Raw genomic sequence first — 15094 nt, forward strand, 5'->3', positions numbered from 1 at the left:
CCATTATCGAGATGTCTGCGTCAAAATAAGGAAAAAAGTCTAAGCACGTGTCAATATAAAGAAATATGTCATATAAATAAAAATATAATATGAACATAAAAGATGTAACATAAATTATAGTAACTAAACATGAATGTTTATTATGTAGCATAAAGGATTACATCTAGATACATATGTAACAATACAAAATTATAAAATAAAATTAAAATGACATCAAATAAGAAGTCATTATAGGAAAAGTTATAATGATGTCACTCGATACTTTTATTATCATGTCTAGAATTCATCATAAAGTCATCATAAAGTTAAAAATGTATCGAATTACATTATGATTTTTCCTAAAATGACTTGCATTTTATCTTATGATTTTGTGTTCTATCTGGGGGAGGATATAAGAAATACAAATATCTACAAGACAAAGTTTGCCTTGGCAAAAATAATAATTGGAGTGTAAGTCGAATGTAAGGGGAGAGTGACAGAAATGTAGACGAAGCTTTTAGGAGGCAAAAATTGAGACAACGAAACATAAAAGAAACATAAACGCCTCTTTTACGTTTCATTGTCTCAATTTTTGCCTCTTGTAAGCTTCGTTTACGCTTCTGTCACTCTTCCTTTACATTCGACTTACGCTCTGATTTTTATTTCCGTTAGACACTCTACAGCATATATAAATATATAAACTGTAAGGTATTTGTTCATGTCTCTTGCTTTTCTCGATAGGTAAAGGTTATTAGTCTCGCGAAAAGATGTTTTGCATATCACTGCATCGCAGAAAATATTCTGGGTAATCAATAACGTGTGTATAAAAGTACACGGAAGAAAGCTCGAAAAATAATCTGCAGTTGCGCTCGACTGGCCGTGTGTGGTACAAATGTGATGGCGCGTGCCTTTCACGCCATTCTCTAGATACAGCGATAGAAATCGCAGCACTATATTTCATAAGTAATAGCTTACTCTTACATCTATTGATTTATTAAATGATATTCCTCCAAACGACTCCGCAAATCTAAAAGGATAACGAAATGCAAAATACTATAAATAGAAATGTCGATAAGAGTTTAACTTTAGATTCGCGTAAACTTTAGATCACGTTACTCCTATCCTGCAATCTACTAAAAAGCAGATAAACACCGTTTCGCACCGCGTAAAATCCGCTTCTGACATTTGCTGAGCAATAATACGCTTTAACGTCGTTTTAACGTAAAGCTCTCTTTTTTATTTTCAATCGTTTTAAATTTACGTCAACTATGCTGACACATTTCGATGCGACGAAATTGCACAGCGCGAATTTAAATAGCGCGAGGTCAACAACACGAGACCTCGAAGTCATTATTCTTCACTCGATAAATACCGGTTATTGGCATTTTATATTAAACGCGAATTTTTCCACAAAACTTTTTTGAACGGGCGCAACAGCAAAGAGAAGCCTCGAGTCTTAGCAAGCCTTAGTAAGTGGTATATAGTAGTGGTATATCTCTGAAAAAATTGCGCACGTGATTTATCCGACGAAAATTTCTGTCGGCGCCCATGGGACAGAATCGGGAACGATGTCGAGCACCCCTCCTCTCCCAAGAAACGCGATGGCGAGGAAATCCCAGGGCGAAGGGGCTGAGGGATGGAGGGCTGAGAGGAAGTCGGTGGTGGTTTCGATGATAGGGATAGGGGTGGCGCGCGGACGGGAGCGCCATCTGGCCGTTCAGTGCCCGGCCACCCTCGGTACATCCCGTGTGACTCGCGCTCGCGGCTTCCGGATTATCGCGGCTAGTTTAGCGGGCCCCGAGGATTGGGACAGCAGTAGTGCACCGTGCCTTAAATACAGTGACCAGTGTATGCCTTGAACGCGACGCGACAAAAAGGTAATTATCATCCGAGTGGTGATGGTGGCGGTGGCGACGTCGACGGTCGCGAGAGCGGCTGTCTTTCTCACGCGCTTTCTCCATTTCGAGCGTGAGATGTGTGAAGTAAACGGGAAGAACGGAGGTGGGCTAATCGGAGTTGTGGCGTAGAGAGAAAGTGGAAACGCGGAGGCACCTAAGATTTCCTCGCAAGGATCTTGGCTTCTCGCGAGGGGAAGCGATGCCGAGACGACCGAGACGAGGCGCACGCGATTCGACGAATCGATCCGTCCCGTCCGTCTGCCGCCCCGATACCACGGCTAACCACGGCTAACCACGGCTCGGTATTCGCGCGAGCCCGAGTACTCTCTACTCGCGTCGCGTCATCGTCTTGGACCTCCTGCGCGAGGATGTTGCCAAGTTATTCTCTCCCTTCAGGCGTCTCCCCCTCGACCGAACGACCGTGAGGCCGATATCGGCGACGTAATATCGGCGACGACGGGGGCGAAGGCGCGCGTTGTGATTCGCCCACACGGGGGCGAACGGAGACTCCTCGAGGTTTGCTTAGACCTACCGAGAGAGAGAGAGAGAGAGAGAGCGCGCGATAGCTCGGTCACCCGCGGTGGAAACGTGGGCCGTCACCTCCTCGTCGACGCTCGGCCGCGTCCGTCGGGTCTGCCTCCCGCGCGCGATTGATCGTCGTCGGCGGCGCGGCGCGCGTCATCGCCGCCGTCTGTCCATCCCGACTGACGACTCCCGCTTGCTCCGGTAGTAGACGCGTGTCCGGACGACGGCGACGACGTCGACGACGCTCGGGCCCTCTATTTCCCAACGCGGTCCAACGTTTGGCGAGGCCGTGCGTGTACTTACGCGTCGCTGGATCCCCCACGTTGGGTGCATCGGAGGAGAACGAAGACGCGATCGCGAGGAACGGAGTTTCATTGAATATTTACGGGATTCTCTCGCGATCGCTTCTCGATCTTCACTGAACACTTGGACGTGTCCCTCCTTCCCGAAGAGATCCTAATGTTCTTAATACGCCTGATTTTAATTTAACATCGCAACTATCCTGTTCCCTCTCTCGTCTACGTTTTTCCAAAAATAGTTTCTCGTTCAATTCCTTCGACGTCACTTGGATCTGTCATCTCCTCCGTCCGATAATTAAGCTCGAAACGTGACTTTGTTTGAACACGCGTCCGCCACAATGCCGAATTTATGCGGGGTTGGCAACGAGGCGAATCAGATGGCAGATTATTCGTTTTAGCTTGACAAGAGATAAGAGCAGAGGTAAGCGAATGATTTGCTGATTAGTTACGTACCTGCTCCTTGACCTCGCCTAGAGATCCTATAATAGAGTCTGACTAGAAGCAATTTTATTAAGAATAAAAAAAAGGGTGTATATAATATCTCTTTTTATACGTGCTATCTTAATTTTTAATCTGTATCTTTTTTACTTGTTCTTACTTATTAAAGTTGACAAAAATTGACGAGCTAATCAAAGGTTTGTCATCTTGGTTTCCGTAAAAGGGTCTCTAGCTAGCCTCGCGTAAGATCGTTACGGAAAAGGAACGCTAGAATTAAGTTAAGAAAAACGCGAATTGCTTGTTTTTCTTGAGAAAATGTAATAATAAGATATCTCGCTATTTGACTGTCTATCTCCAGCTTCGCGCATTCTCAGTTTAACATGGAGCATTTCCTTAAGCAAAGTCAACAAGCAAGCAAATTTAGATAGAGAGAGCGAGATACCTGTTTACCTTATTCAAAGGGAGTTAATTCAAGGACCGAGTGAGAAGCTCGCTTCCGTCTCCACGTTGGTTGATTTTTTTTTAATCCAATGCGCTACGACTTTCTGCAGATGTTCACGAATAGAAGCAATATTCAAGCAAACGGTTTATCTTTTCTGTTATTCCTTATCACGCGAGATCCGTGAGATAAGTAAAGTATGCATGCTAGTAGCATATGGAGAAACGTAAGCGATAAAAACGCAAAGTAGTAAGCAAATCAACATTTTTTGTTTTGCTGCTGCTTACGCCATTGTCTTACGTTTTCGACCGTGGTCAGCTACTTCGCTTATCGCTTACGTTTTTCGACTATGCGTCATTAGCTTTCCTCGCGTTCGGCTTGCTTTCTCACTGGTTATGATGAATGTACGCCAAATTGAGGGAGAAACTAGTCGAGCCAAGTAACGCTTACTTTGCTCGCTTCTACTTTTATCGCTTTCTGATCTTCTCTCTTAATTTCCTCGACTCGCCTTCCCCCGTTTCGTGCGAACTCAATGTTACGCTCAATGTATACGCGATATTAATAGAGAAGCGAATTGCAGGCAATGTATTTCAATCAATTTATCTAATCTCTCGATACTTTTTCGCAAACGCGAAATAGGCGAATCGCTCGCTATCTGACTTGCCTTCCTGCAATTTTATGTTTACAATGTTGCATTGAGAAAAAAAATGTACTAAATTTTAATATATATTTGTTTGTACTGAATATTTATTAGATTTAAATATATATATTATTTGGTATTTACAAGAATTACTTTCATTTAACTATCATTCTTTTCTTTAGCAAATGTATAGTATTTATTTAGTAAGTAAATGTTAAGTTATAGTACTTACTATTCACAAACAAATATTTATTAAATTTTAGTACATTTGTTCTCAGTGTAAAAATCGTTCCGAGATTTCAGACGAAGAAAAAATTAACAAATTACATGTGACCAGGGTGATTGGTCAATTCTTTCTCCACCCGGAGATCTCGGAACGATTTCTAGCATCATAGACAATACAAAGTCTTACCACTGAGCACGGTGCCGCGTATTGGACGCTCGGTGCGAATGCAAATACGTACGCACATGCATACAAGTAAACTGTACATACGCACGCAAATGCACACGCACATACAGCGAGTCGATCGATTTTCCGTTCCCGATTCCGCGGCGCGGCGCGGCGGCGAGCCGAGCTGAGCCGAGCGTACAGTCGCACGCGCGCACGCATATACACACACAATATACAGGGGATTTACACGGGTTTTCTGTGTCGTTTCTCACGTAGGTCTCTCAGGTTGACGAGCGTTCTGCAATAGCCCCCGCGATGCGATTGTTCCTAGCTATAGATACTTGAGCGACGACGAATGAATCGTCCGCCGCGACTTCGCGTCTGCGATCGGAGAGCCGGGAAGAGTTTGAAGATTTAGGTATGTAGCAATTTTTCACCCTGTCTCATTTTACGTCTCTCCTGCCGGCGATCTCTATCCCGAAACGATCCGGATCTGTCCGGGAACGATGGGACGTCGAGATGGAAGGTCGGGTTTAATTAACGGGAGCAGCTGGTTACACAATTAAGAGTGAACCACTTACACAATAATAAGATTAGAAATATCACTTGTAATTTGATATATTTTCTTACCGATCTAAATCGCGGGGTAGGTATGTTCGATTATTCGTTGTAAAATGAAAAACTCAATTTCAATAATTCGATTTTTTGCATTTTTCAGACAATAAATTTTATTCTATTTTTTCGTATCTCCCAACAAACAAGCTGACGTTATTTATCGTCATTTTGACGTCAAAGTGATGACAAATAACGTCGGCTTTTTTCGTTGGGATATTATACGTATCCCAACGAAAATGTCCGAATCTGGGTTTGATTACAACCGTACGTAAAAAAAAAAAAAAAAAAAAAAAATGTAAAATATCGAGTCGAAATATAAATATTTAGCATTCTCTTGTTGCGTATGTCACGTGCGTGGTTAATTGAACGCGAGCTCGTAAAAATTGTTGCCGGAGTGGTCCAGATTGCTTCAATCGAGAGAACGCTATAACTCTCCCTTCTTCATCCCTCTACCCCCTCTTTCTTTCCCTCTCTTTCGAACGCACACTGTTCCAAAGTATTCACGACACCACGTATAGTGCATCTGCGCGTAATGCTGTACATTGACCGTCCAATCTTGAGAGACAAGACATCTTCAGGATGTACAATCAAGTTTGATTAATCCTCTGTGCACAATCTTGTTTAACATAAAGAAGGTGGATCAGAGAGAAAGTAGGTGAGGATCTGAAGTTTAATGTTATAACGAAAACAAAAGATTTCTGTATTATCGGAAAAGCTTTTTCTGCCCACAGCCCACTTATGAATATGAGATTCTCTTCGATATTCATGGATATTATTTTCTATACTTTGTGAGTCTTTCAGATTAAAATATATTTGCAGATTTGCTATGGCTCCCCAACTCAAAATTATAATAATTAGCAAGTAAATTTGGAGTTCTTGAATATCGTGACTTTATAACATTAAATTTCGTTAGCTTTAGTAACAGCGTAGACCCACCTCTGATGATTGCTTAACTACTGTGTTGTATTTTCGATTGTTTGACTAGTTTTATATATTAAGATTTAACTGTATATGTATAAAAATAAAACATATATATATATGTGTGTGTGGGGAGAGAGAGAGAGAGAGAGAACATTTTTAGAGAATAAAATTCGCAAATGTTGCATTCACCGGAGAATTTCAATCAGAGAACAGAGTCCGTCAGTGAGATTAACGAGAATCACTGTCAGAGAACAAAATTCTGACGCGTGATTCAGTTAACAATAGCGATGGGAAAGTCCGATTTTTTTCAAGGATTCAATTTCATTAAAAACTCTATAATATATGGAGAATGTAATTTTACAATTGACGTAACGAGGTGTAATGACTATAATCGGTATAATATTAGAATGGGACGCGAGCGAAATATATCGATTCGACATAAAAGAAATTTCGGAAACGTTCTTTTGTGAATCCGATGTAAAAGAGGATAAGAAGAAAATTCAAGCACGGTTTCACAACCGATCGCCCTGTGATATGTGAAATATTCGATGTACGCGATCCATCGGAGTGACTTCCTGTCGATTCCGTTTGGCGTACCTGTTTTTTGTGGCGTGTTGCCGACAGGTGCTCGTAGAATATCAGACGTCCCATCGTGAATTTTCGAGCAAATGTACGTCGCTATATCGTTACGATGTCGTTCACCTCTCTCAGACGAGTCGTACGTTTCTAATCTCGTCGATCTTAACGCTCGCACGAAAAAGGGCTCGATTTTAACGGCGCTTCTCTGGGAGCGAGTTCTTTTATCTTCACGGGGGCCAATCCGTATTTTAGAATCGAGTGAAACAAATGGTCACCTCGTGAGCTCGCTCCCTGTCGCCCATGTTCTTTCTCTCCATCGGGCTCTACCGCCCATGAATTCTTTCCATTAATTCTTTACTTACCAGGTAAAGACCTGTCAGACATAAAATGGCAGTATGTAGGTTCTTAATGGAAATGTGACAGTTTGCTCCTTTTATCGCATAATAGTCGTTTATCTTATAACAGTTTTGCGAAAAGTTGTTGTCTATTGCATTTACTCGAATACCAGTAGGGGCGATCTTGCTATAGTTACGTCTATAATTTTTTTATCAATATTTAAAAAAGAACAAAATTTAAATCATTATATCGTATATTACATGTATAGGATATGATGCTATTTTACTCTCTAAATTTTTCAAAATTTGCACTCTTGAATAAGAATTTGAAGCAGAATTTTACTCTTTTTTTTTTGGAATGATCGATTCACTCCAAATGAAAAAAATCTTACTCCTATTTTGCCAATTTTGGAGTGAATCTCACCCCAAAAGGGTGAAATCTCACTCCAAAAAAAGGAATGAAAATCTGCCATTCAAGAGTACAATTTTCATTCGTTTTCAATAGTAGCAGTATTTTAATTCTTTTAAAGTGAGATTTCACTCCAAGAAATTTAGAGTTTACGATTATAATAGTTTCTCATTTGGAAAGTGTGACAGCCTTCATTGTAAAGACTATTTTTGTGTCCGGCAGATGGAAATCCTTGCATAGATAAATAAAAGTTTTGCAGATATAAAATATAAACAACACAATTTCGTCCGATGATATCATGTATTTGAAATGTATAAATGTGAATGTGTGTATTTCTCTGGACAAGGGCGGGCGGGGAGGGGAGGGAAAGGACGAGCTATCGTAAAAATCTAGTATTCCAGGTTTGACCCCGACCTGGTTCGAAATAGCGGGCAAGTATAGCTGGGGACTCTCTGCATCTAGTTTACATCGGTTTTGCATTTCTTCGCGGGGAGAAGGGGGTACATCGTTAGAAGCGTGTCGCACGCTAAAAAACAGAGAGAAAGGGAGAGATCGGGCTTCACTTTGTACGTTACCGCTAAAAATACGCGACGATGGTAGGACAGGGCCGTTGGGGATGATGCGTTGTAGCAACGCTCGCATCTAAAGCGCGCCACTAAAGCGGATACTGCATGTGCATCGGGCATTGTCAATAACGCCACCAAGATGCGACGGACTAACAATGCGTTACGACGTGCACGCGCGTAATAACGACCGTGAGGATGTTTAATCCGTGAGCTTTCGTTAATCTCAAACTCGTAATATGAAGAGAATATAAAATAAAAGAAATTAATGAGGCACACGCGGAAAAAGAAATTTAATATACGGTATCATTTTCGAGTCGGGCTTTTTTTGCAAAAATTTGTGCACCTTAAAACAAAAATCTACAAATGTTAAAAGGTTAATGTGAATTTAAAAATATTGGTTTTTATTCAGATGCAGGTATATATATATATATATATACATACGTTTTGTAAAAACATACATGAAATTACGATATTTTCTTTTTATATTTATACTTCGTTTTATTTAGGACGTTGTAAGTTCTCAATATTTGTGTAATTTATTTAAATTACGGAACCGTTATGACGTATATTATATTTCTCTACCTTACCCAACGCTTGAATCCGGTGCCGTTCCGAGAGCTTAAACGCGGAAATCACAATACCGCGGAAAAATACTCTCGACGGAATTAATCGCGTCGTTAATACCTTACCCTTTGTTTCAACGAGTTTATTTGCATGCTTCCCCGTTCCGCTCGGACATAAATAATCGCCGTCAGCGTGTTTTTTACTATATACGTACAGATCACGAGATGCGAGCAAAGCCGTAGAGAATTACTATACAAAACAAATGTATAATTTCAGTAAATTTCGATTCTCAATTGAAAATTCTCGTCGAGAATTGCACTGTAATAAATAGTAGGGATGCACCGGATATCCGAAAAATATCCGGTATCCGATACTTTTTTACTATCTGGTCGGATAGCCGGATATCATTAATATCCGGTAATATATCCAGCTGAAATTTTATATTTAAATTTTGCGTCATTAATGCAAAATTTTATTCTTTTCAGCTGAACTTCTTGCACAGTTCATCTTTCGTCTTTTTCTTTTCATGTTGACTGGAAGAATAAATAAAATTATTATTATACTCAAAAAGAAAAGATATATATTGAATATAACAGCCATGCCTATTATGAAATAATAGATGAATATGCTTCATTATCTTTATAATAGCCATAGCTGTGAGAATCCAATATATATCTTCTCTTTTTGAGTCAGGTTTGACCTGGTGTACACGTTGATTGTACATAGTCGTAAGGGACAGTTTAATGTCGATTCTGAACGACGATTTTTGTGTTAAATAGATGAGAAGTGTCATAGCAAGGACACTCTCGGTGGTAGTTTGCCATTGTCTACCGAGAGGAGCTACGAGCGTCCGAAAAATTTTTCGATTCTGCCAGGGATTGAACCCACCCGGGATCTCTGGCATAGCAGTCTCGTGCGCTGTGTTATGCCACGTTCGCACTCGGCAAATAGTGTATAATTTATCGCTAAACAGTGAACGAAGCCCAAGAATTTTAGCTGTACCATTGTATCTTGTCCGTTTTTCCCGAACTGTATTATCTAAATATAAAGAACGGTTGACGGCGAATGGCTAAATGATTAAAATCCTTTAGTCTTTTATTTCTATACTCGAGGTATTTCCGCTTGCCAGAGCGTAAATGCGGAATGAGAATAGGACCATAGGGGGATGTCTTGTCGTCTTCTCCCTGCAATTCGTAGATGTGAATCATCAGCCTGGTATCGACGTTCGATATGGCCGGAGACATATTGACACGTGAGCCTATGTATATATATATATATATACGCGGAACGAGATGTCAAAGGGGATAGCAAAATTTTGAGAGCTAGTTAATGATGTATCGTAACGAGGAGAGAATTTTGTTGCGTTTGACAATTGGGCGATTGAACTGCGCCAATGCAGAATTTACAAATGCGACATTTGTGTAATTGGATAGAATAGAATTGATTGTAGTGGAGTGATTCAATGAGCCGTCTTTCCCGTATTCGGATTTAGTGCAAGGTCTTTATCAAAATCTAATTATCTAATTCTAACGTGAAATATTAGAATGTAAATTCCGCTAATGAAGTGAAATACAGTACGCAATTACAAGAGTAGACTAAATTCACTAAATATTGGTATACCTATGATAGATGTAGAAAATAATTATCGAGATATCGATTGTTAAGACTAATTTATCATATCCGAAGGCTAAGAAATGTCACTTGGAACGGTAAGAAATCCTCTCATATTTCCGGATAAGGAGTCTAGTTTCAAATCGTTATATTCTCGTAACGAGGGAGAAACGAAGGCGGGAGAGAGCAATACGAGCTGCAATGAGAGTCGCCATATCACCGTATTCGCGACAATTAGGTGGCGAGAAGTTCATTTGGTAAGGTATATCGGTGTGAGCTCGACCTGAAATCCAGTGCGACATTCGGTTGCTAAAAATAGGAAGCGTTTATCCGTCCATTGAGATTCCGAATCGATCGATCGCGCATCCTGGCGTGTAACATTGACGAGTAACCGACATCTACATCGTTTGAATTTCGTTTTTCCAAAGGGACCGCCGGTTCTATCGATCTGTTGACCGTCGACGATGGCGGCGAGCTGAATGACAAGCGAATAACGTAAGAAGAGGTAATATTAACTCCCACACTGTGCTACACGTTATTACAAGATTATAAGTGGGTGAAGTATATCAGGTTGGCTTTAGTTTTATATCCGAAGAGCTCTTTCCGCGATTTCCGCTCGACGTTGTTGTTTCAAATGGCAAGATCAATAAACGAGGTAAATTTCTAAATCGAGATATATTCGCATCTGTGGGGAAAAAAATAATCTTAATATCTTTTCAGAATGACGATGTATTAATCATAATCTTCAATGACTATCTGTGATTATCGATGTACAATATAAAAGAAAGATCTCGCATTTTATCAGATTTTTATAAAATTATATACCTGTGTTTATAGTTTTCAGTTTTAACAATAATTTGTTCCACTCTCTTGTGATCAATGCGTGATTTGACGAGCCATTAATCAGATCTATTTTATCAACATGCTCATTAGAATTCTATCGAATTTATTGTAATGAACGTATTGCTAAAACAGATCTGATTAATGGTACGTCAAATTACATATTGATCATAAGTGGAACGAGTTATTCTCAAAACTCAAAACTAAATACACGTTTAATTTTATACAAATCGGACAAAACGTAAGATATTTTTTTTTATACATATGTCAAGCCACAATATCAGAGTCATCGAAGATGACGTGATGAATCATTCTGATAAGATATTCACATTAATTTTATTAGTTTTATATTTGTTATTATTACATATTTTACTATATATATTGATTAATAATTGTGACGTTTTATTTGATATCTTGATATTTTTTTTGGCGCTCAGCGATCTTATGTAGAAAATACGACCAGTTATTTTCTCAAATACTTTCTTGCTTCAATAACATAGTAGCATCTTCCAACCTAGAGCTATATATAACTTTCACGGAAGGATTTTTTTATTGTATACCTGGTACATGACCCTTTTTCTTCTTCTTCTTCTTCTTCTCTCTCTCTCTCTTTCTCTCTATCTGCAATGGTATACCTATGTATTCGTGTCATATTCAATGTATACAACGTTTCTCAATATATATGTAATTTTTAAGGTAAAACAGAGATCTGGCACTCCAGTAGTTTGCATTAAAAAGTAGCATTATTAATTAATGAAGAGCAGGGAAAATATGTGTTCTCAGGAATATTAAACACTTAGCGAAGTACGTTCTCTGTGAAAAATAAAAATGCGCTCCTACAAAGTTGTTTTATTTTTCAAGAGTTTCTAAATATTTCACGACAAAATGGAGTAAATCGAGTAAGAAAAATATGCCTTATCATATTTTTTAAAAATTAGATTACCGAATATATCCGTACAGTTTAATAAAAATTAAATATCAACATAAAATACGCAAATAATCTGTAAAGTTTTCTTCGTATATTTGTCATGTACGTGTAAGATAATTGAAAATTGCATCACTAGAGTGACGTTTCGAATATAACGTAGGAAATGAAAGAATTAATAGGATATAAAAATTCTTATTATTTTTCTCTTTTTTGTACCTCCTCTCTCTCTCTCTCTCTCTCTCTCTCTCTTCTCCCTTTATTATTATTTACCCCTTTAATTTGTGCCCGACCGTTGGTGATATCTCACGGTGAGACGTGCCGCGTATGAAGCATGCCATAACTCGTCGCGATCCGACAATATACGTCGGGCAGGAGCACGATCTTTTAAATTAAAGTCATTAGATCCGTAGCATTATTACTGGAGGCCTGATACTCCATGAGACTTGATAAAATCCCATAAGTTGATTCAATGACGCAATTGTAGCGTTGCCACAGGGACGGAAGAGGCCCGTTGCTTCATGACGGCGCCAATATACGGTTGATGAAATTATACGTATCCCACTAAATTAGGTTCTTAATTAGATTATATTTTAACAAAAATTTACTTTACGCGTAATGTTTAATACATTAATAACAAATTAGGCTTTCTGAGAATTAATCCTAAAAAGGATTAAAACTGAAATTTATAATTAGAGGAGCTTTCTCTGAATCAACTTTGCGCGTTCTCATGTAATCTGTGACTGAAGAGATATTCGATAATTTCATAATAATTCATCTTTTATTCATATACTACATTTAATGTTTTAATTCGTTTAAAGATACAGCTGTGAAGTTCGTCGTAGCGAGAAAGGGGAGAGTTGAGCGAGAGGTACAAATGATTATTAAATTCCACTTGTCAACGATCAGTACGTCATTGAATTAACACTAATAAAACCATCCAAGTCTACGTTGATTATCGAGTTGACTAATTATGATCCTTTTTCTTTTTCTTGCAAACTTTTCCTTTGACGAATCAAAGTTTTCCCCTGGCGGGATAACGAGCATAAAATTATGGGCCATTCGCCTCGCGCGATTGTGAAATTGATCCGATTCTTTTATTCTCCCCTCCTCCTCCTCCTCCTCCTCCTCCTCTCGAAGGCGTTCTCTTTTTAATTGAATCGGATTATGGAAACGCGTCGGGCATTTCAGACGTCGTCGTGGCGAATGTCAATAATCTTAAGTGGCCATGAGAAGCGGGATTATTTGAAATTCATTGGATTTGCTGAAATCTTGAAGTGCTAGTCGCGGCTTTTTACGGGATCGCGAGATACGGAGAATCGAGATAGGTATAGATATCGCGTGATAAAGGGTAAAGCTAGATGTACGGATGCACCGTACATCTCGCTCTACACATCGTCTACTAATAAATTTACTTGTCGACGTTGTACATACGTATTCGGCTTTTGTAAAAAGGGAACGATATATTCGGATCGCTATCGCGGAGAATAAAAAGAGTTTAACGCGGTATTCTAGTTTTCGCAAAAAGACCGCGACGTGTGTTCGAAATCCTGTTTCTCTAATGGAAAATTTTAGTTTTTCTCAAAAGAGGAATGATATTCAATCTCTCGTTATCCTAAATTTATCCGTTATCCAGCTTTTTTAAAGAAGCAGAATATACGTTATTATCATATAAAAAAAAGAAAAAACAGGTAAATAGAAATGAATGCGTTTGACAAGTTAATTGTGATCGTCGGATAACTGGTATTGATACAGCCTAATTTATTAGGTCAAAAAGTGTCAGTCATATTCGATTAATTATCGTTTGATACTTGTACAACCATTACTCTTGCCAAGAGCAATAAATTAATGTGTTACCTCATTACCTCATTACATATATAAAACACATCAAAATTTATATTAGGAAATGTTGCTTGGGGAATTGATATTTAAATGTTAATTTGAGATTGCCAATGAGTCTCATTCGAAGAATTAAAATACTTGGACGACGACGACGACTAACTTGGCCGAAGCAAATCGATCTCCGAGTTTGGCAAAGTATCTGTAAGATGGACGGTAGGATGCATGCACGACAGACAATACAGACGAGCTTAACGATCGACTTAACGATGCTAGCTTCATAAAAATTTTACATTGTACATACACACATACCGTGATCATAATTCACGATACACGATAAAACCGAAAACAAGGCTAATGTGATTGTCCGTAATTGCAACGCATTTCGCAGACAACCGCGCGGGTGGGAGTCCTTCGCGATTGAAGCGATGCTACATAAATTTTAGCACGTTGTACATTGGCTCGAGCCCAAACACTTAAGTGTTTGCATCGTTCCCGTGCGATCCATGTACGTATCGATACACCTAAGAAATTTCAGTATTTCGTCGATGTCTTGGAACGTATAGCAATACTTTCCATCTTGAAAGTGGCCGATGCTTTTAATAAGCATCAATATTTTAAAATGCCTCGCGCGCGAGTTCGTTTCTATGTATACTGTGACGATATTGCGACAGAATCGGGGATAACAAGCGGCTACAAATTCGCCGATCGAAAAATCGATTTTACAAAATTATCAACTTAACGAGATTACAAAAGTTGTGATGTAACGTCGGATCGTGACCAGAGAATTAATACCTTATCAACAACACCGTAAGTTTCTAATATACCAGGTTATTTATGAGCTCGCTGCTGACGAGTTTTAAATCGAATCGAAGTACAAAATTGCTGTTTATCGGTTACGATCGGAAACATCAATTTATAATATATATTCTTCGTTATCAAGTCTAATATCAAAAGCCCTTGCGGCTCTGTGAAACAAGACGCAGTGGCCATCGGGTCGCCACCATCTAAGAGGGTTGGCGTTTCTCCCTGTTCGACAGTAGTCGTTACACAGGGTCGGAACGAACTTCGCCCGTAGCACCAAGTACTCGTGAGTACTCGAGGGATACGCGCGGAAAACGCAGACGAATTTGCAGTTTGCACGAGTCTGTGATAATCGATCGTCGGGATGGCACGGTAGTTTGGACAGGCGCTTCTCTGCATATACCATTGTCGCGCGTTAACAAAAAGAAAAAAAAAACTACCAGAGAATATTGTTCAGGTCGTTTGAAAAACATTTTT

At 39.3% G+C, this 15094-nt stretch overlaps 1 protein-coding gene across 12 annotated transcripts in view; it reads left to right on the forward strand.

The window, feature by feature from the left end:
* The first annotated feature begins 1723 nt into the window (after positions 1-1723).
* The window catches only part of LOC108763420 (uncharacterized), a 37610-nt gene continuing 24239 nt past the window's right edge, over positions 1724-15094 (forward strand). For 8 of the 12 annotated variants that reach the window (XM_018511033.1, XM_018511035.1, XM_018511038.1 and 5 more), the window contains exon 1: positions 3034-3122. The gene's annotated coding sequence lies outside the window, so the exon portion shown is untranslated. Of the gene's footprint in view, positions 1857-3026; positions 3123-15094 lie in introns of those variants that run through there. The other 4 variants (XM_018511042.1, XM_018511044.1, XM_018511034.1 and 1 more) reach the window with 3 other exon arrangements.

This window comes from Trachymyrmex cornetzi, unplaced genomic scaffold, assembly GCF_001594075.2.
Source record: "Trachymyrmex cornetzi isolate Tcor2-1 unplaced genomic scaffold, Tcor1.1 scaffold358, whole genome shotgun sequence".
Taxonomy (NCBI): domain Eukaryota; kingdom Metazoa; phylum Arthropoda; class Insecta; order Hymenoptera; family Formicidae; genus Trachymyrmex; species Trachymyrmex cornetzi.